Source organism: Sparus aurata, chromosome 10, assembly GCF_900880675.1.
Source record: "Sparus aurata chromosome 10, fSpaAur1.1, whole genome shotgun sequence".
NCBI lineage: Eukaryota > Metazoa > Chordata > Actinopteri > Spariformes > Sparidae > Sparus > Sparus aurata.
Window position 1 is genome coordinate 2,614,852 of NC_044196.1, and position 16,701 is coordinate 2,631,552.

Here is a 16,701-nt window from a genome sequence, read left to right on the forward strand (position 1 = left end):
TCAAAGAAATTACCAAGATTGCCTTCTACCACCTGCGCAATATAGCTAAAATTAGGTCCTTCCTGTCCACCGCGGATGCAGAGATCCTGATTCATGCCTTTGTTTCGTCTAGTTGCATGTCGAAGTGTCCTTGAGCAAGATACTGAACCCCAAATTGCTCCTGATGAGCAGTTGGTGCCTTGCATGGCAGCCTCCGTCATCAGTGTATGAATGTGTGTGTGAATGGGTGAATGTGGCATGTGTTGTACAGCGCTTTGAGCTGTCGTTAGACTGGAAAAGCGCAATAAAAATGCAGACCATTTACCATTTAGGCTGGATTACTGCAATGCCTTACTTTCAGAGTCTTAACACGTACAAGAACATTTGATCATATTACACCAATCTTAGCATCTCTGCACTGGCTCCCAGTGCATCTAAGATCAGACTTTAAGGTGCTGCTGGTGACATACAAAACTGTACACGGCCCCGTCGTACATGTCAGATCTCATTAAACCATATATTCCAACTCGGGCATTACGCTCTCAAGATTCAGGGCTCCTGATGGTTCCCAGGATCAAGAAGAAGTCAGCTGGCTGCAGGGCTTTTTCCTATCGGGCTCCTTTCCTCTGGAATAACCTCCCAGCTGACATCAGACAATCTGGCTCTGTTGACGCCTTTAAATCTAAACTCAAAACTCACTTCTTCCATTTAGCCTTTAATTAGCCTTGATATCAATTATAAGCTTCTTCAGTGGGTCGGTGTCGGTCTCTATGAGTTCCTATAGTACTAGAGTTACACTGTGCTGCTGACAAGAAACAATCTGTTTATTCTGATCAATATTGCATTTCTCTAACCTTTGTTTTGTTTTCTGTTCCTACAAGCTGCAAGCTGTGTCACTCTCTACCCTCTCTATAGCTTCTCCTCCCCCTCCTCCTCCTCCTCTCTCCTCCTCCTCTCTCTCCTCCTCCTCCTCTCTCCTCCTTCTCTTCCCCCCCCTCCTCCTCCTCCTCCTCTTCTCTCTCCTCCTTCTCTTTCTCCTCCTCCCCTCTTTCTTTCAGGCTCCCTTCTGCTGGACCACGGCCCCCTGGGACCATCCACCATTTCCAGGCTCCTGCTGCCTTGAAACACTGACAGATCTGGATCATCACACCCCGGGCTCTGCTGGATCATTGCTCTCCTCTGCCTCACTATCTCCTCATATCTATATTTCTGTTAATCTTGATCCCTCTCTCTGTCTATTACTAATGATCTTGTGTGGCCTGCCCTCTTGCAGGTCATCATGGTGGACAGGAGGTCGTCTGGCTCGGGCTCCACTTGGTGATGCCTCGTCCTGCTCGGTCGTCTCCTGGATCCACTCACTTTACATAACTTGTATCAGACTTTCTGTTAATGAAACTTGTAAACTGTGAATTGTTGCTTTTTTCTGTACACACAACATCTATTGCATGTCTGTCCGTCCTGGAAGAGGGATCCCTCCTCTGTGGCTCTTCCTGAGGTTTCTTCCATTGTTTTTTTTACCCTGTTAAAAGGTTTTTTTTCCATCAACATGTGAAGTTTTTCCTCACTCTAATCGAGGGTCTAAGGACAGAGGATGTTGTTCACTGTACAGATTGTAAAGCCCACTGAGGCAATGTGATTGTGATTTTGGGCTATATAAATAAAATTGATTTGATTTGATTTGACTGAGTGGACCCCAGGACTCACTACTATACAGCGCAATGGGCTGGATGTTTTTACACCGTCGTTTTTTTTACATCCCTATGCACAACAGGAATTTATTTATTCATTAAAAAAACACATAAAAAGGGCACTTTTTATTACGAGGCTAAAAGGGGCTCAATCCCCCCTTGGGCCTGCTGTGGTACAATCCAACATGACTGGTGGTTAAAAACGTTGAGGGTTCTCTTGTGATTGTAGATTATCAGTGGGTATCTGTCTAATTCCACTCTACATGCATTTGTTGGTGTGTTTCTGTGTACTGATGTACTGATACGGACATATCAGCAGAATTCTGCATGTAAGGATTGTGTTGGATGTTTGTCCCAGCAGGTAGAGCTCTGATGACTGAGTGGACCCCAGACTTCACTACCATACAGCACAATGGGCTGGATGTTATTACACTGCAGTTGTTGTTTTCTTCTACATCTCTATGCACAACAGGAATTTACTTATTCATTAAAAACACAAAAAAGGGGCAGGGACTCAATCACCCCTTTGGCCCGATGTGTGCACGTGCCTGCTGTAGTGCTATAAAACATGACACACCTTCAGTATCAAACTAATAAATGAGTTTCAATGGATCATTTGTGTGAACTTTGTCCCGTACAGCTGCTGCAACAGGCCATAAAACTGAGGACAGTGTGACTGCACAGTCTTCTACACTCAACACAAACATCAACACAACACAACACTAAACACATTTTTATCGAGTTCAACTCAAAGATTTCAGACTTTTTATGCACAATGTGTTAGTGAGCTCACTCTATTGCACTATTCTCACCCCGGAAGCTCAACCCTGCCTAACGCTGCCTGGTTGACTTCCTGTATAGGACTGCAGAGTGTGAATTCTGTGCTGAGCTGGCACCATGTAATTGCATCCTCTTACTTATTTGTTCATTTGCACTAAATTGTCCTCTCTTTTTGTTGTACTGTTGTAGTTATGTGTGGTGTCCTTGAGTGCTTTGAAAGGCGCCTTCAAATAAAATGCATTATTATTATTATGACGTTGGACCGAGGTGACGATCAGATCAGAGGGAGGAAGGTTATCTTACCGTGCACGAGGATCACAAACACCACAAACATCTTCATCTTCCTGTCACAACTACAACAAGCACAAAGTCCTCTTTACTGAGCTTCACTTCAGAAACACATGGAGGACATCAGTTCACAGCCAGTCGTCACTTTGCTGCTGCTGACCGTCCACTGACACCAGGACTGAACTCAACTTTCACTTTGAGCTGTTTCCAGTAAGTCACATGTTAGACGCTGCTTCCTGTGACGCCCACAGCTGTGGTTCACTGTGTTTCTGTCCTCGTCTCTTGTCTTAGTTCTTTATTTTTGGATGTCACCACAGTAACACAGCCTCGATGAGCAAGTGTCATGATGGCTGTGCTGACTGTTCTGCAGTTGTCTCAGGTGTCTCTAATAGACAGACATGTCCGTGAGCTACAGCAACATAGACAGGTGTCTGAGAAGGTTTGACACGAGGGATGTGATGGAACAATATTAGTTAAACTCTTGTGTGACATTTCTATAACCCCGTGTGTTTGTATGTGAAAGGAGAAGTGGTTAAATGAATACCACATCCTGTCTCAGGAGTTGTTGCAGTCTGTTTCCTGTATGATGCATATATTGTTTAACCTGCATGTAACCACTAACAATAGTTGAAACGAGCACCATCTGTCATTGAGAATGTGACATGAGAAATATGAACTAAGAATGTTTGTTCCTCAACAGTGACTGTTATGCGATCACTGGGTGTGACCTGTGAAGACGATGCTATAAATGTTGCTGTTTAATATGATTCTGTGGAGATCTGCAGAGACAGCCTTACAACCTGTTACTTTGTATGATTGCTCCCCTTGCTGCAAGTAAAAGATTATTGATCAAAGGAACTCTCTCTGGTGATTCTTTCTCTCTGAAGGTTAAGAAAAACTGTGTTACTAGAGCGCACATTTTTCTGACAGTATGTAGCACTCTGCAGGTCGCAGGTGACTAGAGAGCCTGCTAGTGATACAGTCAGTGCTGTATGGACTCTACCAGCCTAGTTAATGTGGTCAGTCAGGCAGTGTGTTTACATGACACTCAAGAAAACCGAATTACTGTGTTAGTCTGACTATGATGGGATTTCTAAGTTGCATGTATTAGTCTGACTAAAATCGGACCGGATCTGATTTCTCATAGTCGAATTAAAGCACCCAGATTATTCGATTGATAGTCGCATTCAGAGCCGGTTCTAGGCAGGCATATATGAGGGGGCAGACAAAAATATGAAGGGGGCATCATGTGTACACATCATGCACCAGTAGGCCTGGGCAATAAACCGAAAATTTACCGATACCGAAATTTACAATGATAACCGACGTCATTTTGGCCATGTCGGTATATTCGGTGTCATAGGCATAACATCCACTAGGGACAGGGGACATGTTAGGTCCACTTGATTAATCTACCCCGGCGTATACCGATGTGCTTATTTTACATTAATTTGATAGCAAACTCCGCCCGCTGATGCGACACCAGCTATGCCAGGTTAGTAATCAAGTGAACCCACTCTCGCTGTGAGTCGCGGACAGTTTGTGTAAAGATGCTGCGTTCAAAGGCTGCAACAGGCCACAGTCTTCGGCTGGGCCGGTCCATTGATCAAACATTTGTGTTTTGTTTTTTATTCACTCAAAATAATGACTGTGCGCGCATCTCTCTCCTCCCTCCATTGTTGTTTGCATTTGTGTTTCTGCGTGGTCTGACACGTGAGTGTCCTCATGCTGGAAAACGTGACTTCTCGCTTAAGTGACGTCACTCCCCGAGACGCAAGAAGAAAGCAAAAATATATATTTTTTACTAAGGAAAATGACAAAACTAGTAACGCGTTACCGGCATCACTGATTGTGTAGCTTAAGTGCAACATGGGGCATGAAGATGTAAAGAAAAAAATAAAAACAATAGAATTAACTTTGAGGAAGTTTGGAGGAAAGTCGGAGGTGTGGACCCATTTTAAACAAGTCGTGGGCCGTGATAATAACATTTGTCGGCTTTGTCGAGTGCGTTAAGTGCGGCACTTGTTGCATTATTCATTAAGATTTCTGTAGTTCAAACAACTCGCAATTGTAGTCGAGAACGTCAGTTATAACAGCCCACATATTAAACAGTTGTCGGGTTTAAATCGGTCTCGGGCTCATAATTACATTCAGTGTGTCGGCCGGGCTCGGACACAACGTGCACGGGCTCGGGTCGGGCTTGAATCTAAGCTCTACTCGGGTCCAGCCGTGACTTTACTGAGGTTCACCCAGTGTGAGCAGCAGGAGGATGGTTAGCTCACCTCCCAGAACATGGCACTGAATCGCTGGAAACTGATTTAGGGACTGTCATCAAATTACTTAGCATAAATATATTAATACAAAATAATTGCAGTTCTTTCAATATCTTCCATGTCATGTGACCCAGTGACTCCAGCAGCAGATTGTATTAGTAAACTGGACGAATGAGACACAGCTATGTTTATTGTACATTAGTACTTCCTCTATTTTATGTGAATATTAATATGCAGAAATCTTGATTTTTTTTTTCTCAATAGCTTCCATGTCATGTGACCCACTGACTTCTGAAACAGATTCTGTGTCTATCAAAAATATATAATGATAAAGAAAATAATGGTAAAAAAAAGTTCTCTAATGCTGAAGAGGTTAACATATTATTAACCAGCAATGTCAACTTCTCCACTATTTTGTCTCATGTCTTAGATTCTGATTCTGAAGTCCTCAAAATGTTTATTTATTTACATCCAACCTCTTCCACCACCTGCAGTACAACCACGTGATTCAATTCGAAGAAATAAAAAAAAGGGAGAAGCGAGAAGCTTAGAATTTGTTTATAAGGGACTGTATATTTTATACTTTTTAAACTTGTTCAGTTGTTGTCATTTCAAGTGTAGCACTCCACCACCCTGTACCATAAAACGCCTAAGTGACTGGGATCAGTTTAGACTTGGATGATGGGGTGTTTTGGGTTCGGTTTGTTTAAAGGTAGATACCAAAAGGTTTACCTGCGTTTGGGTGATACCATACCCGATCAATCTCAGCAGAAACTAAAAATAGCATTCAAATCTCTCTATTTCAAATATACATTTAAAATGACTGACCCGACAACTTGGATTAAATGAATTCACATATTTTACTGCGGCTTTGTTTGGAACAAATAGACAAATAACTGTGCAAAGAATATGCACCCCTTTCTCACAGAAATAGACTTCTCACCAAACCAGCGAAATAATACACATATACACCCTTAAGGTATAATTGGCTTGATAAACTGTTGAAAACACAAATATTGTTTACCACAGGTATGAAAATAACAAACAGCATGAAAATGAATTAGCTGTTTACAAACTATAGCTCAAATTATTGGCTTATATGTTTCAGACAAAAACTCCTTATTTCCTTCTTCTCCTTTAAACTTAAGATATTAGTCACACAATATCCATTTCTCAGACAAATAATACTTTGATTAGCTTGACATTACACACAGTGGGCCCACACACACACACACGCACGCAAAACAAAAAACGTGGCAGGCCTGTGGGTTGCTCGGGTGCGGTGCGGCCGAAAAAACTCTCTCCTCTTCAATACAGTAAGAATAGTTTATCTCACCGGGCAATTTCCATTCCAGAGACACAGTTCACAGACGGATGAGATGAACCCAACAGCGAAGATGAAGTCGTCTTTAGGTCCTCGTGGAAACACCAAACACAGTGGAAGTTCAGAAAATGGCGTCCGCTGCTCCGACAGCTAGCCAGCTAGCGCAGTCAGCTCAGGTCCGAGTTGCACCCGCCCTCGGTCCAGACCACCTTGGTTACTCCAGGAATGTGCGTGACGGTCCCTCGCCTCACCGACTTGCGCTGAAACGTCCTTTTAACACTGAAAAAGACTACTTCCAAAAGTTCACTATCTGCAATCTCCAGCTCCGTGGCTCACTCATCTCACCGTCGTGTCGCTGCTTCGTCCCCTCTCCGTCTTCCCACACGTCCCGCCCCCTACTGGGCTCTTCCTTACCTACAGCCAATTACCACAGGTGACACTGACGGATACATACAGTTACCAATCAAATAAAACAAATGACAATAAAGGCACAGTCTGTATTTTTTCTTTAACAATTTACCTTACTGTTCCTTTTGACTTATTTTCCAAATATTTACAATCACTCACTTATGATTAATTTGCCTTAATCTCTGAGTTAACCATTCTTCCTCTTTCTTAAACCAAATTACTTTTAGTTTAGATGTATTACTGACTCATTTCTGCTTTTATTTAGGAACCAACTCATTTTAATCCCTGATTTCTCCACCCGGGTTACACCCTCCCCCTTCTAAAACATTTGATGACCCCATCAAATTAAGGGTTAGATGACCTGGATTGGTTTATACTGACTAAAGGTTTTTACTCTGAAACAATCAGGACACAATGCCATAGAATGACACCAGGCTGTTCTGCATAAGTGGAATCTTGAGTCTCTGTAGGTGCCGCTTCCAACAAGTACACCATGGCTCAGGACAGTCAATGGCTGGTCAGAGGGTTTTCCCAGCTCATCATAACTCAGTCTAATCACTGGTTTCTTCAATCTCCTTGTACGTTCCACTTGAGGCTCCTCCTCAACAGATATTTCATCCTCATTCACATCTGCTCCCCCTTCTAAATCTCTTCCTGCATCTGGATCAGTGGAGGGAGGCAGATCAACAATTGGAATATCAACAGTTTCTTGATTTAGGTCCACTTCAGCCAGATTTCTGGCTGGTGAAGCAACTTGGACTTCATCTGTGTCTTGACTTTGTTGTCTTGGGGCAAACTCTGGCTGTGACAAAAGATCTCTCCACTCTTTTGCTAGTGGTCTGGGTGGGTCTACATCCTCATATTCCGACTCTGAAGAGAGCGGATCATTTCCATTACTGACGATCTGTGTAGGACTTTGAGTCTGTCTCTGCTGTGTCCTAGTCACAGGCCTCTGTGGTATCTCTGGTTCATCACTATCTGCAGGTAGCCTCACTAGATAACCAATGGGTAACAGGTGATTGCGGTGTACTGTTTTTACAACTCCCGTTCCCCTTTCTGGTTTCACTTGGTAGACTGGAAGGTTTGGCATCTTCCCCACAACAATGTATGGCATTGACCTCCATTTATCCTTCAGCTTATGCTTTCCAGTGACACCGAAGTTTCTTAACAGCACACGGTCTCCTTCTTCTAAGACTTGCTCCTTCACTAGTTTGTCGTGTGCCCTTTTGTTTTTTTGGTGGTTCTTGTCAGTGGCATCTGTAGCAAGTTGGTAGGCTTTGCTAAGATCTGCTTTCAACTTAGTTACATACTGCTGGTACGTCACACTCTTTTCACTCTGATCAGTTACTCCAAAACAGATGTCTACAGGTAGACGAGCTTCTCTTCCAAACATTAGCAGATAAGGTGAGTAACCAGTTGCCTCGTTTCGGGTGCAATTATAGGCGTGCACCAGATGACTGATTTTCTGACTCCACTTCTGCTTCTGATTTGGATCCAGAGTTCCAAGCATGGATAATAAGGTGCGGTTAAATCTTTCAGGTTGTGGATCCCCCTGCGGATGGTAAGGTGTTGTTCTGGACTTACGGATCCCTAACATTTTCAGGAGGTCTTGGATCAATTTACTTTCAAAATCCTGCCCCTGATCTGAATGTACCCGGGCGGGAAGTCCATAGTGTACAAAGTACCGCTCACAAAGGATCTTGGCTACTGTTGAAGCTCTTTGGTCTTTGGCAGGAAACGCTTGGGCGTATCTGGTAAAATGGTCAGTCACAACAAGGATATTGGCAAATCCCTGAGAATCAGGTTCAAGAGATAGAAAATCAATACACACCAGATCAAGTGGGCCTTTACTGGTTATTTGATTTAAAGGTGCAGCTCTCTGCGGGGCTGTCTTTCTTGCAACACACCTGCCACAGCTCTTGACATACTGTGCCACTTCTGCTCCCATTTTAGGCCAGTAAAACCTGCCTCTGATGAGTTCAACTGTCTTTTCCACTCCCAGATGCCCGGACTCGTCGTGGAGGGATCTGAGTACAATGGGAACATATTCTTTGGGAAGGACAAGTTGTCTTACTTCGGTACCAACTGGTCTCTCTGTTACTCTGTACAGTAGGTCATTAGCTATCAGCAACTTGTTTGCCTCTCTCAGCAACAGTGTGACTCCAGAATCCTCACCCCTGACTGAGTGAAATGAATGACGTTCTTTGACGACTTTCTTCACTGGTGAGATTACTGGGTCGATATCTTGAGCTTTTATAAGGTCTTTATGGTTTATCTGTGTCAGGCAACCAAAATCCAGACGGGTAGGAAACACATAACACTCTGGGATGGCATCAGGGGACACCCCTAATAGCTCTGCACTGTTAGGGGACTCTCCAGCTGGCTTTCCACATCTGATCTGTTTACAGAGAGCTTTGACATTTTCAGGTAGGATGTTTTGCCACTCAGCACCATTGTCTGGAAGGGGGTTGCGCGACAATAAGTCGGCGTCAATGTTGCTACTCCCTGGTCTGTACTGGAGGGTAAAGTTGTATGTTGAGAGGGCAGCAAGCCAACGATGACCAGTTGCGCTTAGCTTGGCGGATGTGAGGATGTATGTTAGGGGGTTGTTATCCGTCCTTACAGTGAAACTTGCTCCATACAAATAATCGTGAAATTTGTCGACAACAGCCCATTTAAGTGCCAGGAACTCGAGCTGATGCACTGGATAGTTCTTCTCAGATGAACTTAACTTTCTGCTAGCAAAGGCAACTGGCCTTAGCCCTCCTGCATGTTCTTGGTTGAGCACAGCCCCTAAGCCCTTGAAGCTGGCATCTATGTGTAGTACATAGGGCTTCGATGGGTCAGCAAATGCTAAAACAGGTGCGTTAGTGAGGCAGTGAATGATGTTCTTGAAGGCCTCTGTGCATGACTGATCCCACCTGTCCCCAAAGGGTTCACTCACTTTGTAGTATGTCTTATCGGGTACCTTGACTGCTTTCTTCTTTTTCTGGGTCGGGGGGTAACCCTTACAGAGTTCCGTTAGAGGTCTGACTATGATGGAATAGTTCTTTATGAAGCGACGATAGTACCCACAAAATCCTAAGAAGGACTGCAAGGACTGGAGATCAGTGGGCTGTTTCCAATGGGCTACTGCTTCAACTTTAGCTGGGTCTGTTGCAATTCCATTCTCTGACACAATGTGTCCCACATAAGTAACTTGCGGCCGGCAGAACTGGCATTTGTCGAATGATAACTTCAGACCAGCCTCTTCCAATCTGTCGATTACTTTGAGGAGTCTTTCTTCATGTTCTTCCAGTGTTTTTCCAAATACTATCAAGTCGTCCAAGTACACTATGACCTCAAGCATGTGCATGTCTCCAACTGCCTTCTCCATCAATCTTTGAAAAGTTGCCGGGGCCCCCGTGATTCCCTGTGGCATTCTCTCGAACTGGTAAAATCCCAGTGGACATATGAAGGCAGTTTTCTCTTTATCCTCTTCTGCCATTGGGATCTGGTAGTAACCACTGCGCAAGTCCAAAACGGAAAACCACTTGCTTCCAGTTAAACAGTTTAATGCATCATCAATCCGTGGCACAGTATACTGATCAGGGATTGTTCTGCGATTCAGTGTTCGATAATCTACGCACATGCGCAGCTTTCCAGATTTCTTACGGGCCAGGACAATGGGCGAAGCATAGGGACTTCTCGATTCCTTTATTATCCCTGCTGCCAGGAGACCTTGAAGATGTCGTCGAAGGTCATCTAGCTCAGAAAGCGAGATGCGACGAGACCGTTCTCTAAATGGTGTATTATCATGAAGCCTTATATGATGTTCAACACCTTCAGCTAATCCAACGTCCCACTCCTCAGTCGAGAACACATTGGACCTCATAGAGAGTTTTTGTTGAAGACGTTCTTTCCACTCATTGGGAAGGGGAGAATCGCCAAAATCAAACAGTGCAGCATCAATCTTTGGGGAAGTCTCTGCCTTCGTACTTGAGACTTCAGTCACCATATCAGCTACATGCAGGTTTGCAATCACTGTGCCCATGGGAATAGAGGTGGCCTTTAATGACTCGTTCCGCAACAGAATTAGAAACTTGTTTTTGTCCATCATTTTTGAGAACAAGACAGTTGGCTGAACTAGCACACTTGGAGGGAGAGCAGGTGAGAATGCACGTTCAGTGATAAGTATTTTATCTCCCACAAGGTTTTTCTCTTTAACCTTACAGGCAGCTATATACTCACTGCCAGCAGGAATGACAAGAGGACCAGGACCGGACCACTTCACTTCAGCTACAGGGCTGTCATTGGGATTGACTTTGGGGGGGGCTGTGACTGGTATTGGTTGGACTTCCTGCTCTGGGACACATACCCTCAGTGACCGGAGGTTATCTGGACTTGCAACTTTGTCATTGGCGATGAACGGTCTAACCTTGCGAACATTGGTGCCTATCAAGATAGGAATGTTGTCTGAACATCGGGGATCTGGACACACTAAGGCAAGGACAGGGGCTGACTTAGCTTGGCCACGTTTCTTCTCTGGGAGCTCTAACTCAACTTGAATGTAACCCCTGTAGGGATAGCTGTTCCCGGACTCACTAAGACCCCAGATGGCTAAACCACTGACTGGGTGCAGGGGTACATGGGACAGGTGCTTGGCATACCAGCTGTCAAAGATGATAGTTACTTGTGATCCACTATCAAAGAGAGCGGTGCATGGCTGGCCTTCCACTTTTACACTGGTGGTGGATGGTGGCCCTATAAGTCCTTCTGGCAGATGGCTTGACGGGACATTCATGGAAAACTTCTTTACATCAGCATTATGGGTGCTCTCTGGGGTTGTAGCCACATTTTTTTCTTTTTGATTTGTTCTCAGTTGACGTTGAGCACGGATCAGTTTCTGTATCACTTTCTGGTTGTTTTCTGCAGCATTGCATTTATTGGAAATATGTCCGTCCTCACCACAACGGTAACAGAAGAAGTCACTTGAGTCTCTTTGAGAATAAGCTCTCGGTGCTGAGGCTCGCTCCTGTCTGTAGATGGGCGGAAAATCTTGACTGGGTTGGGCTCGTTTGAATACTGTGGTAGGGTTGACTGACATAACAGAGACCTGTTTCCTCAGTTTTTTTACCTCCTTCTTTAACCCTTGAAGGTGTTTATCGTCCTCTGATGATCCCACCTCAGCGATGCTTACAGATTCTGAGGCAGGTTTTTTAGCAGACTGGGCAGATGGCAGGGCTGTAAGTTCTGTGACTTTTAATTTCAGTTCTTGTATCTCAGCTTGGAGATCTTTTACTTCTACCTCTGCTGGTATTGAGACAGTCTTAACTTGTACTGATTTAGCTGGGCTTAATTTGCGGCGGGAGGTCTATACTCCTCTTCAACCCGTATCTCACTTAACAGCTGCAAAAATGTAGGTGGTTGACCCTTTCTCTCCCTAAGCCTGAGGTTTAGGAGCATCATGTCAGATCTGGTGGCACCTTTAATGAGTTGTTCAAGACGTGCTTTATCTGCGGAGGCAGGCTGCAAACCTCCCTTCTGGACTACTTTGTTCAGGACTCTCTCCATTCTTCTCAGAAAGGCTGAAAGCTTCTCACTTGGATACTGACTTAGCATTCTAAAGGCAAAGTACAGCTCTTCGCCTGTTTCAGGTGTGCCAAAAGTGTTATCAATCACATCAAGGTACTCTTTAGGAGTTGCGTCCGGGTTGTTGAATCGCACAGCTTGCAAAATCTCTAGGGCTGGACCCTTCACACTTTCCATTATTCTCATTCTCTTTTCTCTGTCTGATCGGTCACACTCCTCTATCATTAGTCGTGCTTGCTCGATCCAGTTGTCCAGCGGCTCCTCTCCAGGAGGTGTAGGTACGACGCCAGAGAAGGTTCTCAATCTTCTGTATGAATTACTGTCACTAGTGGGCTTAGACGTTCTCTGCATTATGTCTCCCACTGCTCTAATAATGGCTTCAGGTGTGGATGCTTGGAGTGTAAAAGCTGGACCAGGCACTTGTTGCTCCTCCTGCTCAGCATCCCTTATTTGTTCCTCAGTGGACACATGTTCCTCTTCAGAGGGTCCAAAACTCCTCCATGGAACGTCACTGCCCCCTGGTAACACGTCCAAAGGAATGGCTTTTGTATTGACTTTCTCCCTGCATTCACACAGTACAGTTAGTGCTTGACATTGAGGATCATACATCCTTCCTCTGACTTTGACACACCCAAGAGCTTTTATGGTCTGCATAGTTTCTTCAATAAAGTCAGTCTGTGTGTCCTCCGGGACATCTTTGACTAATACGGCATTTTGAAGGTTAATGCCTTCTCCTTTGCACCAGTGCTTTAATTGTGTCATAATGGCTGTGTCTCGGATAGGCTTACTTGAGTTTAGAAAAAACAGTATTTGTTAGTGTTTTTAGCAGAGTATTTATAGTGATTCAACTTTTTTTTTTTGTTTTTTTGTTTTTTTACACTTTTACGTTCAACTGAATAAGCTTATAAACTAAAATATATTGCAGCTTTAATTTATCCTTTTATTAACTGTTCTTATTATAATGCTTCTTTACTTTTGTTGTCGGGGTCAGGAACTAATATAACAAAAAAATTATCCCAGCGGTGCCTCCATTTTATGTAGCACTCCACCACCCTGTACCATAAAACGCCTAAGTGACTGGGATCAGTTTAGACTTGGATGATGGGGTGTTTTGGGTTCGGTTTGTTTAAAGGTAGATACCAAAAGGTTTACCTGCGTTTGGGTGATACCATACCCGATCAATCTCAGCAGAAACTAAAAATAGCATTCAAATCTCTCTGTTTCAAATATACATTTAAAATGACTGACCCGACAACTTGGATTAAATGAATTCACATATTTTACTGCGGCTTTGTTTGGAACAAATAGACAAATAACTGTGCAAAGAATATGCACCCCTTTCTCACAGAAATAGACTTCTCACCAAACCAGCGAAATAATACACATATACACCCTTAAGGTATAATTGGCTTGATAAACTGTTGAAAACACAAATATTGTTTACCACAGGTATGAAAATAACAAACAGCATGAAAATGAATTAGCTGTTTACAAACTATAGCTCAAATTATTGGCTTATATGTTTCAGACAAAAACTCCTTATTTCCTTCTTTTCCTTTAAACTTAAGATATTAGTCACACAATATCCATTTCTCAGACAAATAATACTTTGATTAGCTTGACATTACACACAGTGGGCCCACACACACACACACGCACGCAAAACAAAAAACGTGGCAGGCCTGTGGGTTGCTCGGGTGCGGTGCGGCCGAAAAAACTCTCTCCTCTTCAATACAGTAAGAATAGTTTATCTCACCGGGCAATTTCCATTCCAGAGACACAGTTCACAGACGGATGAGATGAACCCAACAGCGGAGATGAAGTCGTCTTTAGGTCCTCGTGGAAACACCAAACACAGTGGAAGTTCAGAAAATGGCGTCCGCTGCTCCGACAGCTAGCCAGCTAGCGCAGTCAGCTCAGGTCCGAGTTGCACCCGCCCTCGGTCCAGACCACCTTGGTTACTCCAGGAATGTGCGTGACGGTCCCTCGCCTCACCGACTTGCGCTGAAACGTCCTTTTAACACTGAAAAAGACTACTTCCAAAAGTTCACTATCTGCAATCTCCAGCTCCGTGGCTCCGTGGCTACTTATCGTTCATTTATCGTTATCGAGGTGAGTTGCTCAATATATTGTGATATTGATTTGAGGCCATATCGCCCAGCCCTATGCACCAGCACTTTTACAGCTTACAGTAACACTGTTTCTTCATTGAATTGGGTTGTTAGCTATGTGTCCAACCCCAACCTGGAGAAGTGGATTGCACTTTGTCAGGCCTCTACCATCAGACCTGTCCAACTTTCTCTTTGTGAGCTATAAAAAATATCTAATGAACTGCTATATCTGCATGAAAAGAACATCAGTAATGATTAGGGCCATCAAACGATTAATTTATTTAATAGCGATTAATCGTATTTTGTCCACAGTTAACTTGCGATTAATCGCAAATTAATGGCAATTTTTTTGGCACATTTCTTTCTGTTCTAAATGTACCTTAATGTATTTTTGTTCATGTTGTTAATACTTTTAACAACATAAGAAAGTGCAAATATGCTTGCTTTATGAAAATGTTTATTCAACACTTAAAATCATGCTATTCAAATAAAAGGCTCAAAAAATATCCCCTTACCCTAAATAGAATCAAAACATGGAGATGTCTGCTTTTGGTGAGGGGGGTGCTGGGCTCTCTGCATCTGCATGTGTTTGGCTTGCAAATGATATTTGAGACTCGACGTACTTCAGTGGTAACTCATTTCATGTCGACAGTACGTGCAGATAACTTTTGTCCTATGGACCGAACCATCTGGCAGTGTTTTAAGTGAATTTGCCGTTCTGAAGTTCTTTCTCCATTTACTTTCACTTTCGCTTTTCAGTCCACCGTGTTTTTCCCGAACGCCAACCCTGCTTCTTCTTCCTCTGATTCCCTTTCTTCTTCTTCTGCCGCCCTCTGGAGCAAGACTACAGATGCCACTGACAGCCGTAAATCAAACAATGCACGTTCCTTTTTTTTTGTACCGAGCATTAATCGCGCTTTTAAAAAATTAACGGCATTAAAAGGATGTTGCGTTAATGCGCGAATAACGCGTTAACTTTGACAGCCCTAGTTATAATGAATATTAGCAATAACTTATTAACTTTGGGAAGAAAACAGATGTCTAGTTCAGAAAGCCACTGACATAACTGCAGGAGTGGATGGGCTTATTGTTTCTGTGTGACTAGAACTGAAACATCAATATATGACATCTTAATATAATTCTATGCAAAGACCTATTGCCAGTCCCAGTCCTGCACACTGCACCTGTACCGGCCACTGTTTTTTTGGTGGTTCCTGGTCCACTTTCCTCCTCCTCCTCTTTCTCCTCCTTCTTCTTCTCCTCCTCTTCCTCTTTCTCCTCCTCCTCTTCCTCCTTCTTCTCCTCCTCCTCTTCCATATCCCCCTCCTCCTAACTCCTATGCCTGGCATTATCCTGTCCCTCTGCATCAACTCTGCGACTGACACTGGGCTTGTCAGCTGATATTAACAATAACAGCAACAATGATAAATGAGTTAGGATGTAAAAGACAAGATGTATAGCCTATATATATCAAATAATATCTTTTTTTAACTTTGAACACAGACTCTCTCCTGAAATATGTTTGCTTTTGCAATAAAGAAATGTGACCCTGCTGGGTCCCGTGTCATCATGGCCTGACTGACCTTCACCCCTCCACCACTAAAAGCTCTGTTAATTTGGTGCATTTGACTGCATCCTGTATTAACCGTTATTTCTATTTTGCCCTTAATTTTTCTGCTCCACCCATCTCTTTCTGCGGCTTCTTTCATTTCAGCTTGTTTGCTCATTTGAATTTATCCCGCTCATCTTTCTTTATTTAAACAGGAAAATAACAGTTTAATGACTGACTGAGCGGCTGAGCCAATCACATTTCAATAGAAACAAGGATCAGCTCAAGTTGGGAGGGGCTGCTCGTATCCCCCCTTAATATGCTAATATTAGATTGACCCAGTCTGACATTCCACTCTGTGCCACCTGCGGCTGTTTGATTGGGTAAAAAAACATTCCGACCACCGTCCGGTTCGGCCTGGAACAGACCGACAGTTCGGGAATACTCCTGTACCTCCCTATGGCCAGCCCGCCCCTGGACACAGAATATTTGTCTTCAGTTTGTCACATGCAGTGGACGTTGGCACTCATCTCTGTGCTTGTGACGCTGCTGCTACTCCAAAGTCTTCCCACTCCGTGGCCGTGGTGAAACCTGACACTACACTGTTAGGCTACGTCTTGGCTCATTCGCATACTGCAACAGTGATTGGATATTTACTGAGGGTTTAGGGGAGGTGTGTGTGTGTGTGTGTGTGTGTGTGCTGCACAGTCTGTGAATACACGCACAGCGG